Genomic DNA, 21680 nt, shown 5'->3' with positions numbered 1-21680 from the left:
CGTTCCCTTGTTCCCCTTGATCCGGAAATTGAGAGGACTCTTTCAAGAAGAAGAGTGGATAATAGATCCTTGGGTATTAGCTCTTCAAGTGAAGAAGAAATTCAAGAAGAGCAAGGAATGGGTGAAAATCCTAGAATAGCCTTGAAGGAGCTTGGAGTGCCCGGGGCATATAGGTTTGAGAGTGGAATAGCTCCACCTACTACTCCGGCAAATGACTTCGAAATCCGGCCGGAAATGATCACCTTGATTGAGAGAAGGCAATATAGTGGGGCTAAGAATGAGAGCCCATTGAACCATCTAAAAGAGTTTGAAAAATATTGCAATACCATCAAAGTCAATGGGGTTTCTTAAGAATTCATCCGGCTTAAGTTGTTCCCTTTCTCTCTAATAGGAAGATCTTTGGAGTGGCTAGACAAAGAGGTGAAGCCCAACTCCTTGAGAACTTGGGACGATGTTACAAAGGCTTTCTTGTCCCGTTTCTATCCCCAAAAGAAGACGGCGGAGGCAAGAGCCTTGATTCAAGGGTTCAAGCAAAGGCCGAGTGAAAGCCTTTATGAAGCATGGGAGAGATTCAAAGAGTATCAAAGGGAGTGCCCTCACCACGGAATCCCCACATACCAAGTGATCCAAATCTTCTATGGCGGTTTAAGTCCCCAAGGCAAGTCATGCCTTGATGGAGGGGCCGGGGGCCCTATCATGAACAAAACCGAAGAAGAAGTTGTGGACATCATTGAGGACGTGGTGACATATTATAGGGATTGGCAAGATGGGGAGAGGGACTCTTCAAGCAAGCAATCTTCATTGTACTCGGTGGACCATCTAAATGCAATCAACAACCTTTCCTCCCAAATGACAAACTTAGGAAAGGAGGTCACCGCAATCAAAGCTAAGTTGGAGAGCACTTCTTCCCCTTCTCAAGCTTCGAATCTTCCCTCCCAATTTAAGGGGAGAGGTACTCCTTCTAACTCTCAACCCCCTCCCTCTTCACATAATATGCCTTTGGGTTGCTTGTTTTGTGATGCATGTGGATCGTATGATCATGACTCTAGTGCTTGTCCTAATGAATGTGTTGATGAGTTTGATAACCATGAGAGTGAACATGTGAATTATGTGTCAAATAATAATGGTCAACGGTTTGATAATCAAAGGGGTCAATAGAATAGGAACTTCCAAGGCCAAGGCAATTTTGACAACTATAACCAAGGCGGTGGTTATAGAAACCAAGGGAACCAAGGTTCTCGTGGTAGCTATAATAATCAAGGTTATAGTGGCCAAAATCAAGGCCAATATTATGGTAATCAAGGCCAAAATTATGGTAACCAAAACCAAGGTTATGGAAATCATAACCAAGGTAGTGGTAACCATAATCAAGGTGGTGGAAACCATAATCAAAGTTATGGCCAAAATCAAAATAGGAGTAGTTGGAACAATCAAGGACGGGGTAATTTTCAAAATAATTCTCAAAGAGGTCCCCCACCCGGGTTTGTTCCAAAAACTCAAGGTGAAAGTTCCTATTCTCAACCTTCTTCACCTAGGACTAATTTGGAGGAGATAATTGAGAATCAAACCAAGTTGTTGAATACATACATGGCCGTGAGCGATAAAAAATTCAATGAAATGATGACCCACAATAAAATGCTTGAAAACCAAATCTCTCAACTTTCTAATGCCTTGAAAGATCATGCAAGCCCTTCTTCTTTACCTTCCCAAGGCCTTGACCCCAAGAAACCCGTGAATGCTATTGTTACTAGGAGTGGAAAGGTTCTTGAGGAGGTATTGCCTAGGAAGGGTGTAGATAAGGAGGTTCCTAGGGAGATTTTGGTTGAGGATGAGGAAAAAAGGGCATCATTGGATGAGGTAGTTGTTGAGACACCTAGAGAGGTGAGAGTAGAGAAAGAAATTATGAGACCCAAACTCCCCTACCCACAAAAATTCATGAGACACAAATTGGATGAACAATTTGGGAGATTCATTGAGATGCTAAAACAACTCCACCTTTCTCTACCTTTTACCGATGTGATCAACCAAATGCCAAACTATGCCAAATTCCTCAAGGACATTTTGAGTGGGAGAAGAACTTGTGAGGTTGTGGAGACCATCAATTTGACCGAAAATTGTAGTGCTATCATCATGAACAAAATGCCACCCAAGTTGAAGGACCCCAGAAACTTCTCCATCCCTTGTGCAATCAACAAAATGCAAATTGATAATGCCTTATGTGACTTGGGAGCTAGTGTGAGTCTAATGCCATATTCGGTTTATCAAAGACTTGAGCTAGGGGAACTCTTACCTTCTAACATTACCTTGCAATTAGCGGATAGGTCTATCAAATTTCCAAAAGGTAAGGTAGAAGATGTCCCTTTGAGGGTGGGGAAGTTTGTGTTTCCCGTGGATTTTGTTGTTCTTGAAATGGATGAGGATGCCACCATTCCCATCATTTTAGGTAGACCCTTTCTTGCTACCTCGGGAGCCATGATTGATGTGAGAAATGCTAAGATCTCCCTTAAGGTGGGAGAAGAGGTTATAGAATTTGATTTGAATGAAAGCATGAAATATCCATGTTCTTCTTTGGAAAATTGTATGATGATTGATTCACTTGATATTGTTGTGTCTTCCATGCATGAGCACTTGCTCACTTCTAACGATGCTCTTGAGAATGTTTTGTTGAACAAAGACAAGGTAGGTTCTTCATGCAAGGAGATGACTTTCTATGAGGAGTTACTTGATGGAAGTGTGGAGGACATGGATGAGCAAACATGTTTTGGAATCTCAAGCCATGAAGCTTTGCAAGTGGCCACATCACAAGAAGGTAATGGTGTGCCTATGGTGGAGCTCAAACCTCTACCATCACACCTTAGGTATGAATTCTAGGGCCCTCATTCTACTTACCCCGTGATAGTTAGTGCATCCTTGAGCGAGAGCCAAGCTCAAGCGTTATGTGGTGTTTTGAGAAAACACCAAGGTGCTTTGGGGTACACAATTGATGACCTTAAAGGTATAAGCCCCGCTTTGTGCCAACACCACATAACGCTTGAGGAAGGCGCCCTTCCTTCTATTGAACGACAAAGGAAACTACATCCCCAAATGGGAGAAGTAGTCAAGAAAGAGATCACCAAGCTTTTGGATGCGGGAATCATATTGCACAAATTCTATTGCTTCCTTGATGGATATTCGGGATTCTTTCAAATTCCTATTCATCCCGAGGATCAAGAAAAGACAACCTTCACATGCCCCTATGGTACTTTTGCATATAGAAGAATGCCCTTTGGATTGTGTAATGCTCCAGCGACCTTTCAAAGGTGTATGATGAGCATTTTTGGGGACATGCTTGAAGAGGAAATGGAAGTCTTTATGGATGATTTTTCTGTGGGAGGTGTTACATTTGAGGATTGCCTCAAAAATCTTGAAAGATGCCTAGAGAGATGTGAAAAGGTCAACTTGGTGCTTAATTGGGAGAAGTGCCACTTCATGGTGGAGGAAGGTATAGTGCTTGGGCACAAGATTTCAAATAAGGGCATTGAGGTGGATAAGGCAAAGATTGATGTGATTGAAAAACTTCCACCTCCGATAAATGTCAATGGAGTGAGATCGTTCCTTGGTCATGCGGGTTTTTATAGGAGATTCATTAAGGACTTTTCACTCATTACTAAGCCCCTAAATGACCTTCTTCAAAAAGATGTTGAGTTCAAATTTGATGACAAATGCTTGAAGGCATTTGATACATTGAAGAAGGCCCTAATCTCTACTCCTATTGTTCAAGGCCCAAGGTGGGATCTTCCTTTTGAGTTGATGTGTGATGCGAGTGATTGGGCAATTGGAGGTGTTTTGGGACAACGGGTAGACAAGAAACTTCATGTGATTTACTATATGTCCAAGACTCTCAATGGGGCTCAAAAGAACTACACAACAACGGAAAAGGAATTTTTGGCAATTGTGCACTCTTTTGAAAAATTCCGATGTTACTTGTTGGGTTCCAAGACCATAGTCTTCACGGATCATGCGGCCCTCAAGTATCTCTTTGCTAAAAAAGAGTCCAAGCCAAGGTTGATTCGATGGGTACTTGAATTGCAAGCTTTTGAGATTGAGATTAGGGACAAGAAGGGTACGGAGAATGTTGTGGCGGACCATCTTTCTCGCCTTGAAGGGGATCAAATTCATGATGATGGTCTACCAATTGAAGATAGAATGCTTGATGATTTCTTATATTCCATAGAGGTGAAGGAACTCCCATGGTATGCCGATTTGGTCAATTTTCTAGCATGTGGAGAGTTTCCACCCTCTTTCTCCAAGAACCAAAAGAAGAAGATCAAAAGAGAGGCAAGGCACTATTTGTGGGATGACCCTATTTTATACAAACGTGGGGTTGATGGCTTACTTAGGCGTTGTGTTCCAAACGAAGAGGTTCCTAGTGTTTTAAAAATGTGCCACTCGGATCCTAGTGGTGGACACATGGGTGTTTCCAAGACCGCTACCAAGGTTCTTCAAAGTGGTTTTTGGTGGCCACATCTCTTCAAGGATTCATGGGGCTTTGTTAAGTCATGTGACCGATGTCAACGAGTTGGGAACATTTCCAAGCGAAACGAGATGCCTCAACAACCTATCCTTGAATTGGAGGTGTTCGATGTGTGGGGAATTGACTTCATGGGACCATTCCCCTCTTCATACGGGAATCAATATATTCTTGTGGCGGTGGACTATGTTTCTAAGTGGGTTGAGGCCATTGCCTCTCCAACAAATGATCACAAGGTTGTATTGAAGTTGTTCAAGAAGATCATCTTTCCAAGGTTTGGTGTCCCAAAAGCGGTGATAAGTGATAATGGATCCCACTTTGTCCATAATGCCTTTCAAAAGATGTTGAGGAAACATGGTGTGCATCAACGATTTGGGCTTCCCTATCATCCTCAAACGAGTGGCCAAGTTGAGGTTTCAAATCGTCAACTCAAGCTTATTCTTGAAAAGACGGTTTCTCGCAATAGAAAGGATTGGTCGGACAAATTGGATGATGCTCTACGGGCTTATAGGACGGCTTTTAAGACACCCATTGGTACCACTCCATATCGCCTTGTCTATGGCAAATCATGCCATCTCCCGGTTGAGCTTGAACATCGTGCCATGTGGGCCATCAAGAAGATAAATTTTGACTTAGCAAGTGCGGGAGAGAAGAGGTGGTTGGACCTTCATGAATTAGAGGAACTTCGACTTGATGCTTACGATTGTGCTAGCACCTACAAAGCTCGATCCAAAGAGGTTCATGACAAGTTGATTGAGAAAAAGGAGTTTTGTGTAGGTGACAAAGTCCTCCTCTATAATTCTAGAATGAAGTTGTTCCCCGGAAAACTCATGTCAAGATGGAGTGGTCCGTTCTTGGTGAAGGATGTTTTTGGTAATGGTGCTGTGGAAATTTCTCCTTTGGATTCCTCATCTTCATTTAAGGTTAATGGTCATCGGCTCAAGAAGTACTTTGATGGAGTGTTTGTTGGTCTTGTTCACAAAATGATTCTTTTCCAACCACCTTGAGTGGGGTGATGCTCGTCGAGCTAACGACGTTAACCAAAAGCGCTTACGGGAGGCAACCCGGATTCTCATCTCATTTTTCTTTTCTTTTCCTTCCTTTTCATTTTCCTTGTTTAGTTTCGATTTTATTTAGTGTTGGTTTTGTGTTTGTTTTGTAGGTTGCCCAATGTCATTACTTGTTGGAAAGAAGGGGTTTTATGTAGAGTTTAGAGTGCAGGGGAGAGGGCTCCCCGAGGGCTTGGAGAGACCTCGGGGGCCTCTCCAGCTTTCAAAGAGAATTCCAATCAGGAACTCCCCGCGGTTGCCCCGCGGTCTCTCCGCGGGCGCGGGGGAGTTTGGAGAGGTCTCGGCATATTGGAGAGGGCGCGGCCCTTATTACAGCTAAAATCAAGAATTTGGATCAGGAACTTCCCGCGGTTGCCCCGCGGTCTCTCCGCGGGCGCGGGAAGTTTTGGAGAGGGCGCGGCTGTTTTGGAGAGGGCGCGGCACCCATCAGGTAAGAAAATCGCAAAATTGGGCAGGAACTCCCCGCGGTTGCCCCGCGGTCTCTCCGCGGGCGCGGGAGAGTTCCCGAGACCGCGGCTTTATCGGGAGAGGGCGCGGGTTCCTGGGTCTTCTTTAACCCGGGATCACTTTCCTCTCTCTCTCCTCTCTTATTTTCTCACACTCTCTCTAATTTCCCCCTTTCTCTCTCTATAAACTCTCAAACCCTAACCCCAAATCATCAAATCCTTACTCCTTTCTTCAAATTTCCATCAAATTTTCACAAAATCTACCTTATTTCTCCATTAACATCATCTCAACTCAAGTTTCTCGTGGTTTTTCGGCGAATTTCGGTAGAGTGTGGTGTTCTATCCTTGATTTGTGTCTCCAATCTTGGTATACTTCTAACCTTTGTATTATTCTTGCCAATTTCACTTGATTTCTTTACATTGGTTGGTATTATCTTGATTTTGAGCATGATTTTGTGTTTCATGGCTATTTTTTGTGAAATTTGGTATTTTTGAGTGATGATTGTTTTTCTTGATAAGTCTTGCATATATTTGATGGATGTTTGTTGATATTGGTATTTGTTGTGGAATTTTGGTTGTTATGTTGTTTGAACAGGTACTTTGTAGTTTTTGGGGGTTTGGTTGGATTTGAAGGAGGATTGTGAGTGTTTGAGGTGTTGTTTGTTGCTTGATTTTCTTTTGTGAATTTGTGTGGTAAAAAAAAACGAAAATGAATTTGTTGAGACGATCCAAGAGTAGCAAGAACCGCTCAACCCAATCTCCCGGCCAATCTTCTCAAGGCCAATCCTCAAACCCTAACCCCCAAACACACTCTTCCACCCAAGATGACGCCCCTCCTCCTCTACCACCTCTAAAATTGTGGAACCGGTCTAAACAATTGCCCATTTATAACAAAATGAAAGACCGAAGGTTTAGACCCACCCGCCATTATTTTCGTGACGACATGGCCAAGCTAGGGATAGATAATGACCTTGATGTGCTTCTCAATAACCTAAGCTTGGGTGAGTTTTTGAAATCTAACCCCCGCACCTACTTGGAGCCTTCAATTGAGTTTTTCTCCACCTTTGAGTTCAATAGGGTCGGGGAAACCGACTACATCATCTCCTTCCAACTCTTCAATGTTAAGCACACCATGAACCTAGCCGAGTTTAATCTAGCCCTAGGTTTTAACCCAAATGGTGATATCTTCGAGCCCCTTATCTCCCATGCCCAAAGTGAGTATAATGAGGTTGCTTGGTGGAGAACCATAGCCCACAAAAAGCAATTTGACTCCAAAACTTCCCTTGCTAGTGAGATCATTCATCCGGCCCTTAGGATCCTCCATAGAATTCTCGGGTACTCGGTTTATAGTAAGCAAGATTTGGGTAAGTTATCTCGAGAGGAGATAATGGTTTTGTGGATGGCTACTAAGCCGGAATTGGGTTCTAGGATTAATTTTGGGTACATTTTCATGGAAGGGTGCAAGGAGATCATGCACGGGGTGAAGACGGGGGAGGTTCACTGTGGGGGCATGGTGACCCGTTTGGTGAGGTATTTCAACCAAGAACGGTTCTTAGAGTCTTGCACTCCGGTTGGAGGGAGTGAAGACATTTGGATCAATTTGAGGCAGGTTAACACCCTCCGTTTCATAACAAGTACTAAGAGAGCCGGTACCTACTCTTGGCTAGTGAGGAATACCCACCATTGCCTTCTCCCTAACCCGGCCGCTACCTCCATTTTTCGCGAGGCTAGGAATGTTTGGATGGTCCCTAGGGACAATGGTAGGGTTGATGAGGATGAGATGGAGGAAGATGCTGATTTTATTGAGGGAGTCGGGTTAGAGGATGTGAATGAGGAGGAGGAGGAAGGAAGAGGAGAAGAACAAGAGGAACAACAACAACAACAACAAGGAAGAAGAAGAAGACAACAACAACAACTACAACAACAACCGCCACATGATTTTGAGCAAGATATGGCGGCTATGTGGGCGCAAATGGACCGCATGAGACTTTCCATGCAAGGTATGTATTCTGACCACCAAACTCTTTCTTATCAAACTAGCGCCTTGTATGATGCTAGTGTACGTAGGGGGGAGGTCGCACCCCCAGTCAACTACCCTTATGTGCCGCCCCAACAAGGGCCGGTACCTTCCCGGGGTGGTGATGGCCTCCCTACGTACCCTTATTGGCAAGGGGTTGAGACCCCCGATGTGCCAAGGCGCAACTTCCCGCCTTATGATTATAGGGTCCCGGGGGGGAGTGATTATAGGGGTGACCCCGCTTATTATTATGTTGACCCCCGTCACCCCGAGCCCCTCGTTCAACAAGAGCCCTTTGACCAATTGACCCCATCCCAACAAGACCTATTTAAGGGTTATTATGGTTTTCCTCCCGGTTTCACCGGAGGTTGGGATGAGGGTGAAGGTTTTGGAGGTGATGATGGTGCCGGCCCGAGTGGCCATTAGTCCCCTTTTTGCATATTTGTCTCCCTTTTTGTTCTCCCCTTTTCCCCTATTTTTGCATGTTTGTCGGCATCGGGGTCGATGCTTTCATTTTGTGAGGGGGGAGGGTCAAAAAGGATGTGTTAGCATGGGGACGGCACCTTGGGCTCGGTGGGAAGTTTTTGATAAGGTTTTTGGTGGATCTTGGCTATTGGTCTTGTTGTTTTGTTGCTTGTTGTTGATTGTTTCTTTGGATGATGTTTTTGGGATTTTCTAAAAAAAAAAAAACAGGAAAAAAATTTTGGTTTTGATGATGATGGGTTCTTCTAGGTCTTTGTATATAGTTAGTGTTTTCGTTTTTCTTTATTGTTTGCTTTTGTTTGGAAGTTACTAACAATTTCACTTTGTATATATAGCTTTCTTTTCTTTTACTCACCTTGTTCGTAACTCATGCTTTGGATTGCGGAGCCCTTTGGAGAAGCTTGTTCTCACTCTTTGGGTACTTTAGTCTAGCACGGACGCTTGGTAAGGCCTTTCTTATTTTACTTCTTTTTATTTTCACTACTTTATTTTCTTGGTTGCTTAGATTAAGATTAGACCTAGGGGAAGTTGAACGGTTCGAGGTTGTATGAATTTAACACCTAGTGTGTTTGGGGTCTTTGGCAATGTGGCCATTAGACCACTTTTATGTCGATTGGGATAAATGTGTTATGATTGCATCTTTGCCCTTTCCTCTTTCCCTTTCTTATCTTTGTCTTAGTTTTCCATCTTTTCCTTTCTTTTCTTATCTTTTGTTCTTGTTGGTGTGCATGTCTTTTTGAGGCTTTCTTTTTACTATTTCTCTTTTTGAAAGTCGGACTTGTATGCAATGGACTCTTGCTCTTGAATAATAGTCTTCCTAGGTAATTATGGTATGCACGGTTTGAGATTACGTTTGGTTGATTCTAGGATAAAGCATGCTAAGGTAGTTGTCTAGAACTAGAGGGATCATGAAGCCGGATTCTACTTGTTTGTGGCATGTTTGGTAGTTTCTCCCTATCTTCGATTTGACAACCTTAGTGAGTTTTTGCTACAACCATGTGAGGTGTATATTTGTTCAAGCTTTCATCAAATTCTTGCATGAGCGGCATGGATCCTTGATTTTCGCAAACCTAATCTAGAATCTTAGCATATGATTCCTAAGACCGTGACCGAACTACCTAGGAAGGACAAAGGCAGCTTTTTCGGGGTGGTATTTCTCATTTTTAGGATAGTTTTATTCTTTTTCTTTAATTTTGGGTTTACATTTGCCTTCTTGCAACCATTTGAGCCTTATCCCTTCTTTTCAAGCCACATCTTTAGATCTTTGGCCTTTTGTTTCATTTTCTTTCTTTCCTTGTTTTTGTGAAGCAAATTGATCATATTTGATGGAGTTTGTGGTGGCGAAGTTGGATGTTGGGTTTTCATGAGTGCAAGATTGTGTCTTTGTGAATAATGGCAAGTGTTCGTGTAAAAGCCGTCCTAATTCATAAAAGGCATGGACTAATAAATTGCATTATAGAAAAAGCCGTCCGAATTTAGCAAAAGGCAAGGACATTGCAAGTTTAAGTAAAAACAAAGAAAAAAAAATTGAAAAAAGTAAAAATTCAAAAATATTTTGTTGTAATCTTTTCTCCTTCTAAGCATTGAGGACAATGCTTCCTTTAGCTTGGGGGGGGGGGGAAAGCGTTATTTCTTCACGCTTTTTGGTCTTATTTTAGTAGAGTATTGCATTGAATAAGCTTGGGGGTGTTAATACATTTTTGTTTGGTGATTACTTAAGTTTGGTGTTGAGATTTGGCCGGTCTTTGCTTCACATTTTAGGATAACCACCAAATTTTTAAATTTTTAGCCTACCTTAACCCTTCTTGCCTTACGTTACAACCTTGGGGAAGACCTTTGGACCTAGGAGTTGAGTCTTTCATCGGTGGAGGGAATCATAGGTTGTGGACTAAGGAAAGGGGATGTGAAATCAAGATGTCGAGTAGCCTAAAAACTTTGATCTTTTTCCGGTTCCTTCGCGGAATCTATGAGATGCTCACTAAGGGGAGATATGAGATTAGTAGGGGGAACGCGGTAAGATTGTTTGGGATGAAGGTGGAGTGTGATAACTAGTTCCTATGCTTAGCATATTTATGTTTCAATCAACCTTAGGTATCTTTTAACGTGCATACCATAATTCACTTTAGAAAGGGTGTTATTCATTTGAATTATAGTCTCTTTGTAAAGTCCATTTCGTAAAGAATTTGTTTCCTTTTTCCTCTTTCTGCTTTTTCCTTGGTTTGCCTCTTGGGGGTTTGGTGGAGAGTTATGGGTAAACTCTTAGGAAACCCTTACGAGAGCATCACTCGTCCTCTTGAGCGATCTAGGGGTTCAAAATGGCTTGTTGTAGCTAAAAACAACCGTGATTCCTACGACAGTGAGTCCTAGTGTAAATTCTTACCCCTCTTTTTCTTTTTTTTTTAATTATTTTTTTCCCTCCTTATTCCTTCTTGGCCTTTGTTTTGCTCGGGACGAGCAAAAGTCTAGCTTGGGGGAATTTGATGAGTGTCATTTATGGCACTCATTAGGTAGTCTTTTAGGTTATTTCTTTCCCTTTTTGTTGCTTTCTTCTTTTAGTTTTGGCCCTTTTTCCTTTAGTTTCTCCTTTTTCCTCTTTCTTCATGTTTCTCGTGTTTTTATCGTGTTTTTTTCCTTTATTTTGCTCTTTTTCCCTTTTATTTCCTTCCTTTGTTTACTTGTGTAGGTATTGTGAGATCCACCTTGGCAAAGGATGCAATTCGGGACCTCAATGATCAAGCAAGGAAGGAGCATTTGGCTAGAGAGGGCTTAGAGAGACCTTGGAGAGACCTCGGAGAGGTCTCCATGGTTTTCCACCAGGCCGCGGGCGCGGGACTTCAAGCCGCGGGCGCGGGCTCTTTTGTTCAAAAATGCCAAAAAGTTGGCAGGAACTAGCCGCGGTTGCCCCGCGGTCTCTCCGCGGGCGCGGGCAATTTGGAGAGGTCTCTCCACTCAGAGAGACCGCGGCTCCCCTGATCAGCCTTTGGGAGCAGGGGACTTCGCCGCGGGCGCAGGTCATCAAGCCGCGGGCGCGGGCCTTTGAGGCCGCGGGCGCGGGTGCTGCCCAGGCAGCCCGCGGAGGGTTCCGTACCCATTTTTCCGCGGGCGCGGGTTTATCGAGAGAGACCGCGGGAGCTGCCGTTTTCTTCTTTGTCTATAAATAGAATTGTATTTCCCTTTTGAATCCAACTTTTTGATAATTTTCATTAGTTTAGTTTTAGAAAGAGAAGTTAGAGAGAAGTTCTTGGTTTTGGATTTGTAACTCAACATTTGATCAATCAAGTTTGGATTTCTTCATTTTCAATCATTAATTTTAGTGAGATTCTCTTCTTTCTTTCATCTTTTACTTACTTGTTATTTGATTCTTTTGCTTGATGTTTGTTTTTCTTGGATTTGAGTTTGATAATATTGAATACTTTGATTTCTATTAGATTTTGATATAGAATGATGATCAATGCAATTTCTAGTTATTTGTTCTTCAATTTCACCATGATTAGTGAGTAGATTAGTTGCTAGGGAAAGGGGGAAGCATGTTTGATTAATGGAAATGCTAGTTGATGCTCTTTGATTGGTTGATTTGTTGCAATTAAATTGGTTGACATAGTTTTGCATGAGATTGATTAGATTAGGATTGATCACCCTATAAGATTAATCTAGATTGCATTGCAACTCTTAATGACATGACCAATTGATTTAAAGGTTGCTCTAATTGATTGAGTTTGCTTATGATTCTTCTTGGTTTGCCTTTCATAGTGACCACTAGATTGGCCTATAGGAGATAGTATTTGAACTCTCTTGATTGCTACTATTGTTTGTCCATTGCAATACTTGAATTAATTGATTGAGCTTTAATCTAGCATTATCATTGATTTTGCATGTGGAACCCATATCCCTAGTGTTTAGACCTTTGATTATTTGTTGAAATTGATCTAGTTCATTTTAGTACCAACCAATATCTCATTTTCGACTCCGAGGTAGCTTGACTTAGACTTTAGTTTTCATCAATACGAAGTACAAAGTATGTATGAGGAAAGCATGAAACTATTGTTATTGGCCTAATATTTCCAGGCAAAACTTTGATTATCTAGTACATAAGCCACCAAGACTTGTACTTCCTATGTTATTAATTACTTGACCTACTTCTTTTAATCACAAATATCAAGGAAAAGTTGAAAAGAAAGCTAAAAAGCCATATTGCCCTTACCCACTACCCCTGCTCACTAACCAAACCCCCCTACCATTCCGCGTCACTGTCACCCACCTCACCACTACAACCACCATCGCAACTCTACAACCTCCACCACAAATACAACCCCTTCACCACCGGCTAACCCTTGTCTCTCCTCTACGGCGACGACCAATCCCCTCAAACCAGTTTTCATCACCAAATTCAACCACCATATAAATGTCGTCAACAACAATCACTGGTTAATGGTGGCGAGACCAACTATCATCACATCAAAACTACTACTCCTCCAATATGCCTTCGCCTTCTTCAATACCCTTGACCACCATCCATAGGCTCATAAACCACCGAATTAAATACTCACACTCCACCAACCACCGACCCTGAGCATATTTTTCAAAAATTGAGATCTTGGTGGTCAATTTTGGCTATAGTAGTTTCAGATCTACAATTTTTGGCAGATTTAACCACCATAGCCTCGATTTTGGTAAACTTTAAGCGTCGCATGCATTTTTTACAGAAATTGAAAAATTAAAGCTCGAATTTGGTTGTGGTGATTGTAGATCGTGCGTTTGGTAAACTTGGAGTACTTCGATGGTGGTAGAAACGGCCGGAGGTGATGAGAACGAGAGTGTGATGGGAGAAGGGTGGAAGGGCATTGTCGGTGAAGAGGAGAGATAGGACGTTGATGATGTTTAAGCAAAAAAAAGTGAGGTGGTGGATGCCATGGTTAAAGTTGAGGAAAGAGGGAGGATGTGGTGGTGGCTGGTAATCAATTAACAATGAGTTTGACTGAGGTGAGGAAGAAAGAAAGGTTAAAGGGTATAGTGTAATGTTATATTGAAATGGTTATGAAGTAAAAAGAAACTTCCCAAAAAGGAATACAAGTCAATTAATAAGGAATGGAGGAAGTAAAACATAATGTACATGCGTAGCTAATCACTATATTGTTCTTTGATAACTACCAACATAAATACTACCTTCATTTCTTTTTATTTGCAACAAATAAATTTTTTATGTCTCACATAAAATACCCTTTGTTGCAAACATAAAAATAAATAAATAAATAGGGGTAGTAACAGGAATTAAAAAGTAAACACTATTAAAGAGGCCAACATGTTTCATGGGCTAAACATGCATCGTAAGTAGTCCTATCAATCCTGACACGACCCAAATTATAATACTCCGTATTTTTATTATGTAAATTAATTATTTTATTTATTAAAATGATTTATTTTATTTTAAAAAGAAATTATTTATTTTAATAAATTGTAAGTGTGTATAAATTAAATGGATCATGAATTGACGCAACAAAAGTATTTTTAATTGGGTAAATCCTATTTAAATGAGTAGACCAACTTTTTGGGAATTTAGGGGCCTAATAAGTTGGTCCAAGTGAGATTTGAAGGGGAATAAAAATTAGTAATGGCAAATTTGTAAATGAGTTTTATTTTTAAAATAAGAATATAAATACCTTAAAACCTCAAAATTTTTCCACACAAATTCATAATTGTCAGATTTCACAAAAATTTAAAGGTTTTCTCTTTATTTTCTCTCTCCTTTTTCTCCTTACTTTTCTTTACTTTTTCTTCTTCTTTTTCCTTTATTTTCCCCCCACACTTTCTCTCTCTTTCTCCCTCCTCTTGCACGTCTAGCATCACCGACGCCACCACCACCACCAGCGGCAGTAGTAGCGCCGGCAGCCAGCCTACTGGCGCCTCCCTTCCTCCTCTTTCTCTTTCTTCTTTTCAGTTTGTGTAAAAAAAAAAAATTCTTTCTAATTCTAAAATTAATTCTATTGATTTATTTTTTTAAAGGCATGATTTTTATTATGTTTTAGTATTGATTTTGGGATTTTGATGTTGCTAATTTATTAATATAAATTTCAGATTTTTATTTTATCAAAAACCCCAAATTATAAACCTTAGAAAATTGGGGATTTTATATAAGTGGTTAGGGATTGAGGCTAGGTTGTTGTTATTGATTAATTCATGGTCTAATTATTTTTTTGATGAGTTTAAAGCCTTCAATTTAATGTTGGAGTTTAATTATACACACTACATTTTAATCATTGAGTTAGGGTTTGATTACCCATAAAAGGGAAAAAGGTTTTAATAATTTATATATGATTTCCTAGTCTAAAAGTGATGTTTATACTAAATAAGTATGCTGGAATTTTATTTAAGTCATGAAAATTAAGTCTTTTTGAAAGGATTTAAAGTACCCACTTAAAGAAAAGGTTTTATGACTTTATTGTCATGAAAAGGGATTGATTAGTATGGTTTAATAGTATTATAGTTGCTGGAAATTTGTGAGAATAGTAGATTAATTATAGTTATGTATTTTTAGTTGTAGGAAGTTTCAAGCTAGGTGATTTCTAGCAAGTGTGGCCGAGTTAAGGCGTTATTCAAGGTACGTATGTGCACAAGAATATCTGCGTATGCGTAGTATCATGCTAGGATTGTGAATTATGATTGAAGTGATAAATTAGTAGCATGTTTGGTTGATTATATGCTTGGAATTGATGTTGGTTGAACATGAATTATTATGCAAGCATGTGAATATAATATTTGAAGCATGATACAAGTTGAATATATGTGAATCATGGAAGTATGTTTTATTTTTGAGTATGAAGAAGCATGAAATTAATAAGCAAGGCTTATATATGTTTAAAAGACCTATTATTAGAATTATTGAACATGATTCATGAATTTTATTCTCACACATTTATTATTGTTGTTGAGTCAAGGAAGTTAGTTTATTTATTTACTCACTCAAGTAAGTTGAGATCGAGTCAAGGAAGTTTATTAGTGCATTCTACGCACCAAGGTAGTAATCGTGCAATTTTGTGCACAAAACTAGGCAAGGAACCTTAATTAAAATAAATAGTATGTGCTCACTAATTAATTCAAGAATGAATTGGAAGTATGTGTTGAGTGTTATTATGTTTATTCTTGGTTGATTGGTTGGAGTCATCACATATTAAATTGGTAAATCACGTAAAGTGTAAGAGAATACGCACAAAAACTCTTGGAACGTATATATCTTGAGTATGAACATATGGGGGGAGTTACGTGACTTTATATTTGAGCATAGCTTCTACAGGGGTACAGGACGCTGTACTTTCTTTTATTATTATTTATGCGCTAAAAGTCACAAGGTGTGACATAGTAGGTGCCAATTGGGGGAGCTTAAGCTCCCTGAGTGGAAGCTCCATTTTTAATGGACTATATTTTTAAGGAAGGAAACCCGTTCGATGCGTAATCCAAAGCTATTATTTAATAACTAATAATATTGCTAATTATCAGTCAAAGGTAAGTTAATAGTGATTGTATGGCGAGCATGTTTTACTATTATTCCTATTGATAGGTGTAGACACCTAATTGTGTCTCCCCAAAACCAAACCTTTCACGTCATTTGATATCGATTAAGGTGAAATGTTGAAGAGTCTCGTGAATTCTTCTGTTTTCTAAAATGTTTTAATAAAAATAATTCATCTTTGTTTTTGAAAATATTTCATTTCGTATCCTATTTATGAAAAACGTCCAATTCAATTTAGTTTGGTCCATAATTTGGGTCCAATAATTGTGTAGTTGGATAGGGTTTGAAAAGAGATTTCCAATGATACATTATAAGCCTAATTTTGATAAATAATGAGAAAGTTATGGTCAAAATACTAAACTGGGCCTAAAACGAGTTTTATGTGCGACCCAATTATCATGTGGAGGGTCCATTAATCTTAATTATATTTCTGAACCAATTAGGATTAATTAGAAGCTTCTATAAGTTTCTAAAATATCTTAATTATCATTTTTGAAAAGATAAGATTAAAGGATTCGAGATTGAATAAAACTCCTCTTTTTTAAAGTCCTAATTCTATTCGAAATGAAGGACGTTCAAAAACAGTCAAATATTGTCTTCGTGCCTCATAATTTTTATCCAAATATTAAATGGTTGGATAGCTCTTGAAATTATCTTTCCAATGATATATTATAATATTAATTCCGATCTATAACGAAAAAGATATGAAAGAAATACGAAACTTTATCCAAAACTGACACCCTTCCACTATTTCGGCCATATATTTTATTCTACAAAAGATTTTAATCTGATACAAATTGTGTTGGAAAATATACTTCAATATCTTTCCAACGAAATATTATATGTCTTATTTGGACTTCTGGATCAAAAGTTATGATAAAAACAAAATCTGTACAAAAATGGTCTTATCGCGCCACGATAAAAGGAATTTTAATCCTATTTGAATTATGACTCTTTTCTAATCATTTTTGGTCATTTTTCTCTATAAATAGGGTCTTTTCCTCTGTTTTTACTCACCAACAATCATCAACAATCATCTTTCTATTCTCCCTCTACAAGCTAGAAGCTTATTCTTTCTCGCTATTTCTAAACCTTGCTTTTTCAAATACACCGTTCATCCATCATGAGACTTAGACACACCTAGCCAAGCTCGATATTGCCTTCGCCCTGGACGTGAAAGGTTGATGATTTTTGAGAGTTTGGTCCCAAATCCCTACTTCAATTATTTAAATTAATCGTTTGATTTAATATTTTTTATTGAAGTTACTAACGTGTGTATTGTTTTGATAGAAAGAGATACGAGGCAATAAAGTGAGTAATTCAATTGCTGTATTTCTTTAGGAATCATGCTTAGATTGTTTTAATTCCTAGTATGATGTTATGATGATATTTATTGCTTTCTAGTATCATGATTAGGTTGCTTCCTATTTCTTATATCATGTATGTCTCTAATATCATGTTAGGGTTAAAGCTTTGATCTTTAATGTTTAGTGACATGCTAGGATTTTTTATTAATCATGTTAGTATCATGCCTAGGATCTTGCTAATATTATTATGCTTTGATGAGAATATTATTATGATGATGATGATTTGTTGTATTAATAATTATTATGTTGCTTGATATTATTGTTATTGCTGGATCACGCCCTCTCTTGCAGGTTTAAAGGGAATTTGTACTTGAAATCACACTTAATAAGATAATAAATAATATTTAGGCTAATATGATTTTAATTCAAGTGATTGCCAATAATAGGTTTATTTGTGCATTGATATTCAACCAACATAGATTAAACTGGTCTATGATTAATATATTGATTGTATGTTAGTCAGAAAGCGCACATGAATGTGAGAGGAATAAAGTAGAGGCCTATTTTTAGGGCAAGTTCAATCTCTTTTAGGTTGGATTTGTACCTTCATCCCCGAATATCGAGTCATGGTTCGGGACCACTATGGAGTTAACGATCTCATGGATCGTGAAGGGTGTAACCTTCACCCTGTGAACGGTTTACAAGTTCCTAAAACTTGTTGGCGACTCTTTTGCTCTAGTTTCCTTCCCTTTGGATGCCACCATGTTTAAGTGCATGATCACAGTGGAACTCAAGTGTGGGATGCTTGAAATATTCCCTACAGTTTTTGGCAACTCCACTGGAGAGGATTTCTATTTTAATTCCTAAAATTTATTTTGGCAATAATTTAGAATGAGTGGATGAGACTCGAAAAGTTTTAAATATTCATGTGCGTAATTTTGATTGACATTATTGGCATAAGCATAAAAAGGTCCGCATTGGAAAGACCATTTGTAATGCGTCAAAAACATAGGCTTTTTACACGTAGGAAATTTGGGAATATCTTTCACAACTAGAATCGAAAAAACGATGCGAAAATCGGAAATTTCTAAGAACACAGAAAAATGCTGAGGCATGTAGGAACCGTCGATGAGAGAACATAGCCCATTGAAGTGTGATGGCTCTATCGCGACGCTATGGAAACATCGCGGCGCAAAAGGGCCATCTCCTCGCGATGGTCCCTGTTTTCTCACGCTATGTTCTTCCAATACCGAGCCAGACGTTTGCCTTCTTACTTTGACCGATTCTAGCAATGTTTTGCCGATTCTACTTCCTGATTGAGTTTTTCATTCTTTTCTGAAACTTATATGTGTTCTACATATGGCCATATTTCTCTGGGAATTCACACTCCATTTACCCAATCGGACGCTCATTGCAACGAAGGGTACATCCGAGTTTGTGAATTCACCAAACCATGGATGCAAGTTTAATTTGCGGGGTCCCATCCATACGCGCCAACCCTTTCAAAGGTAAGGATTCCGCGCGATGCATACGGACTCATAACCATGGACCCTCTTTGACTAACCATAATCCTTGAACTTTAGAGAACTAGAGCCATAGTTAGGTTGCAAACTCATTGCATCATATTGTGACTACTTGACTACTTGTGCATCTCTTGTTTGTCCATAACTTATATGTGATTAAACTAACCGCTTGTTTGACTTGTGATTATAAATAAGCTTAAATAAGCTAACCAATGACTAAAGGACTTTGCTTAATTAATTAATTAATTAATTTGAACCAATAAATATGCCTAAAATCGAGTCATAGTTCCTTTGAGTCAACCTGGATTTTATTCCCATATACTGCACAAATGTCAACTTGTTTTGGTCCTACCCGGAGTTATAGAAAGAATTACGAGTCGTAAAACCTATGGATCTGTATCCCCAAGTTTTATCTTTCATTCGGAGTTAGTTTCATCCGACTCAGAGTCACAGATAAAAAGTTATGACTGAAATACCACAGCCAATCCAGTTTAGTGTATATAGGTGAAGTCTTAACTTAGTCTTTGTACGAGTATAATCACATGTCTAGTTACATGGTGTAGGGAATAATTTCAAGCATCCTAAACTTGAGCCCCACTGTGATCATACACTTAATCATGGTGGCGTCCAAAGGGAAGGAAGCTAGAGCAAAAGAGTCGCCAACAAGTTTTAGGAACTTGTAAACCGTTCACAGGGTGAAGGTTACACCCTTTCACGATCCATGAGATTGAACCTAAAAGAGATTGAGCCTGCCCTAAAAATAGGCCTCTACTTTATTATTATCATATTCATGTGCACTTTTGGACTAACATACAATCAGTAGATTAACTCTAAGCATATTTAATCTATGTTTGTTAAATATTAATGCACAAACAAATCTATTATTGGCGATCACTTGAATTAAAATCATATTAGTCTAAACAAAATTATTAATTATCTTATTAAGCGAGATTACAAGTACAAATTCCCTTTAAACCTGCAAGAGAGGGCGTGATCAAGCAATAACAATAATATATAATATCAAGCAACAATAATAATAATTGATACAACAAATCATCATTATAATATTCTCAATCTCAATAAAGCATAATATGAGCAAGATCCTAAGCATGATACTAACATGATTAATAAAAAATCCTAGCATCTCACTAAATAATAAAGATCAAAACTTTATCCCTAACATGATACTAACATGATAGAAGAAATAGGAAACAACCTAAACATGATACTAGAAGCATACATGATATTAGAAATATTAGTTAATACCCTAAACATGATACTAGGAATTAAAATAATCTAAGCATGATTTTTATGGGAATAAAGCAATAAAAAACACTTAATTTGTTGCCTTGTATCTCTTTCTATCAAACCAATACACACGTTAGTAACTTCCAGGAAAATGTCAAACAGTAAATCTAATCAAAGAATTAAAGTAAGAGTTGGGACCAAACCCTCAGAAATTATCAACCTTTCATGTCTAGGGCGAAGGCAACTTCGAACTTGGCTAGGTGTGTCTAGAACTCGTGAATGCGGTATTATGTTTGTAAAAAGTCTAGGCTAGAATGAGGGAGAAAGGACAAGCTATTGCTTAAGAGAGAGAAGAGAATTACATGATTGTTGATGATTGAAAACGGGGAATAAGGACCCTATTTATAGAGAAAAACGACTGGAAACGATAGAAAAGAGTTAGCATTCGAATTGGAATAAAATTGGTTTTGTCGCAGAGCCATTGCGGCGCGATAGGGTCCATCTTGACGCGATGGCTCCATCACGATGCGATAGGGCCATCGTTTCGCGACGGAACAGTTTTTTGCGAATTTTGTTTTTATCATATCTTTTGATATAGAAGTCCAAATAATGCATATAATATGTCGTTGGAAAGCTCTTGAAGTATAATTTCCAAAACAATTAGAATAAGATTAAAATCTTTTGTATAATAAAAGATATGACCGAAATAGTGAGACAATGTCAGTTCTGGATATAATTTCGTATTTCTTTCATATCTTTTTCGTTATAGCTCGGAATTAATATTATAATATATTATTGGAAAGATAATTTCAATATCTATTCAACCATATAAGATTTGGATAAAAATAATGAGGCACGAAAATAATATCTGTTCATCTTTGAACGTCTTTTATTTCGGAATAGAATTAGGACTTAAAAAAGGAAAGTTTTATTCAATTTCAAATTCTTTCATCTTATCTTTTCAAAAAGGATAATTAAGATATCTTAGAAACTAATAAAAGCCTCTAATGAATCCTAATTATTTTAGGAATGAGGTTAAGGCTTTGGACCCTCCACATAATCATTGGGTCGTAGGTAAAATCCAGTTTGGGCCCAGTTTAGTATTTTGGCCATAACTTCCTCATTATTCATCGGTATTGGGCTTATAATATATCGTGATAGGAATGGTGTGCTTTGAACAAGTGTATTATTCTAGTAGATGACTCGAAGCTATTGAAAAACTATTTATTCAGTAAGTTCAAGTGATCGAAATGCCTAGGTGGACGCCATTTCCAATCAGTAATATTAATGCATAATTAATATTACAGCTTAATCTTGACTGAACCCTTTGGGTCACACCCAAGCAACTAACGATCCGACACGACGAATTAATTCGGAAGGAATTAATGAGTCGCTCGAGTAATTAATATTAAGACGTCGGAAATCGAGCTAGGAGCGTCGAAAACTGAGCGTCACAAGTCGAGTCGAATTAATTCGAGACGAGACGGTAAAATCACTATTTAATCAACAATTTATCGAAATACCCCTAGCATTGGAATGCCCCGTGCAAACCAAGTGCTAGGGGCATTTGGT

At 38.8% G+C, this 21680-nt stretch overlaps 1 pseudogene; it reads right to left on the bottom strand.

Moving 5' to 3' along the window:
• Nucleotides 1-509: 509 nt before the first annotated feature.
• Nucleotides 510-608, bottom strand: LOC145565817 (small nucleolar RNA R71; annotated as a pseudogene).
• Nucleotides 609-21680: the final 21072 nt, after the last annotated feature.

Source organism: Chenopodium album, chromosome 10, assembly GCF_948465745.1.
Source record: "Chenopodium album chromosome 10, dcCheAlbu1.1, whole genome shotgun sequence".
NCBI lineage: Eukaryota > Viridiplantae > Streptophyta > Magnoliopsida > Caryophyllales > Amaranthaceae > Chenopodium > Chenopodium album.
The sequence above is the reverse complement of the archived record's forward strand: the minus strand, read 5'-3'. Positions and strand labels throughout refer to the sequence as shown.